The 2627-nt window shown below is 41.2% G+C and overlaps 1 protein-coding gene across 1 annotated transcript in view; it reads right to left on the minus strand.

Moving 5' to 3' along the window:
• LOC122630635 (zinc finger protein 608-like) overlaps positions 1-2627 on the minus strand; it is a 176425-nt gene that overhangs the window by 108791 nt on the left and 65007 nt on the right. The gene's annotated exons all lie outside the window — the stretch shown is intronic.

Consider the following 2627-nt stretch of genomic DNA (forward strand, 5'->3'; position numbering starts at 1 on the left):
AGAGAGAGAGAGAGAGAGAGAGAGAGAGAGAGAGAGAGAGAGAGAGAAATGGTTATGAAACGACACAAGTAAGTACGAGACGACTGTTTCTAAGCTTTGTATGCCATCATAGAAATGACTGAAGAACGAGGAGGATTACTTTGGGATATGAGCAAATGCATTTATGCACACGCTAACAGCACCTCAGGTATAAGATCCTGAGAAACGAAGAAGAGGATAAACTCTAAAAGACCCCCGGAGCGGTCGAAAAGACGTTTGTATAATATTTACACGGCACTTCGCTACGGAGATTGTCTTTCGAAGAATTTGCTATCCAATCGGATTATGATGACTCGCTTAAATAACGAGTAGTATACGATCGATAGTTTCTCGATGTTTTATTTCAATTTAATTTTCTTTGACAATTATCTATCTATAAATATTAATTAATGCGATGCTTCAAGATTAGAGATTCAGTTCGGAAGGATGTCGAGAAACACTGCTCGTTAATAGTTTAAAGAAAGTTTTTTCGATACTTCAAATTTTTTTATTTCTGACAGATAGAAAGAGAGAGAGAGAGAGAGAGAGAGAGAGAATGAGAAATGGCGATTCTCAAAGTATCAATACGTTAAGCAAAAAGAAAGAAAGAAAAAAAAAGAAATTATAAATCGCGTTAAATATTTAAATACTAGAATAATTTATGTATTCATTCGAAAAAGTGTTTTATACTTCTCGAGAATTCATTCCGAACGAATTGAATACAAATTTGATTTAATTAAAAATCGCACGAGAATCGTGTACTCTATTCTTTAACATTATTATTACTCTCCAACATGTCTCACTTCGAATATTCAGAAATAAATTCAGTTTTGAAAGTTACGTTAATATTCTCGATGGTAATTATACTACTATCGATTGGTTCGTAAAAGATTATCGTTTTAGAAAGTGGACCTACCGATCATAAAAGTTTGGGAAAGTCCATCTTATTGATTAAGGGATTCAACCACGAGCATAGGACTGACCAATCAATCGAACTAGTGTATATCGCAATCTTTCTTTCCTATTATTACAAAGCTCGTACATAGGATATAGTAGATAGTAGGTAGATATGTACAATATGATAATAGGCTATCTCGCAGCATCTAGAATACTACGTATTCGCTTATTCTCTCCGATGGAGACGGACAAAGCAATTTATCCGATGGTCTATGCCGTAATTACACACCGAATTAACGACGTGGTTGCACAACGAATTAGAAGCAGGTACGCTATGGTTTCGCATTCGCAAACGTTCCACAGGGCCCCTGTTTGCCCCTGGATTTCATTAGGACGCCCGTAAACATACACGCTAGACTGTAAACAGTGTGTTGTTAGAATCGGACAGGGTCTCTCTCTCTCTCTCTCTCTCTCTCTGTCTCTCGTTTGGTATCTCTCACGTAACTTGCCTGGAACTTCGACCAAACAGAAACTTTATGTGTTGAGAGATAGAGAGAGAGATAGAGGTAGATATTGGAAATCATTCCGTCTATACAGAGATCTTGTACAATAATGTATTCGATACTAATTCAAAATTGTTATATCTGATATCCAACTTGCGGTGTATAAAATAGAGTGTACTTAGAAACAATAGACCGACTCCATTCCATTCCATAGTATAGAAATAGAAAGGGAGAGAGAAAGAGAGAGAAAGATGATGAACGAGCACGGTCGATCTCTTAAACGGTGAGCTTACGATGCGATCGTATCGACGAGCATAAATAAGCTCGTTCGGCTCGTTTCATAGACGGCCGAGCCGACAATGTATAACGAGAGGCGTCGGCTCGACGAAAGCCGTTTTTTCTTTCTCCCTGACGTAATCGACAAAGATCATCATCACCTCCACCTCCACCTCCACCTCCACCTCCACCTCTACCTCCTTCGCTTCTTCCGTCATCGCCGACTCCACCATCGTTCGGTGTTGTTAACGCCGCCGTTTACGACGGTAGGCAGAGAAAGATAGACAGGCAGACAGACAAACAGACAGACAGACAGACAGACACAGACAGGCAGGCAGACAAACAGACAGACAGACAGACAGACACAGATAGCAGTAGACATAGCAGACACAGTACCGAGTCTCCTCCTGTTCTGCTCGTGTACGTCGTCGTTACCACCTTCGATCGAGCGTGGATATCGAATAACGGTGCTCGTGTTACGCGATATGTCGTGTGTATGAGTACATATGTGTGTATGTGCAAGTATCATATGGTAGATATACATATATATATAGATATTGTATACATATATGTATATGATATGTATACATACATACGGCATACGTGCGTACATACATGCACGCAGCATGCATGCATGCATGCATGCATAAGCGCGCCCATCTCTCGGTAGGTCGATGTGGCTACAGGATAGATGGTTAGATGGCGCTTCGGTCGAGCCAGAGAGTGAGAGAGAGAGAGAAAGGGAGAGGGAGAGAGAGAAAGAGAGGGAGGGAGGGAAAGAGAGAGAGAGAGGGGACAAAGGAGGGGAAGGTTTGCGGGGAGGAACCGCCACGCAATATCGTGTATGTATAATACGAGAGACAATGTAACTCAGTTGGGTACGCCGCACAATTAGTGTGTACGCGGTCGTCGCTTGCCCGTAGCGTGAGATAG

This window comes from Vespula pensylvanica, chromosome 7, assembly GCF_014466175.1.
Source record: "Vespula pensylvanica isolate Volc-1 chromosome 7, ASM1446617v1, whole genome shotgun sequence".
Lineage (NCBI taxonomy): Eukaryota > Metazoa > Arthropoda > Insecta > Hymenoptera > Vespidae > Vespula > Vespula pensylvanica.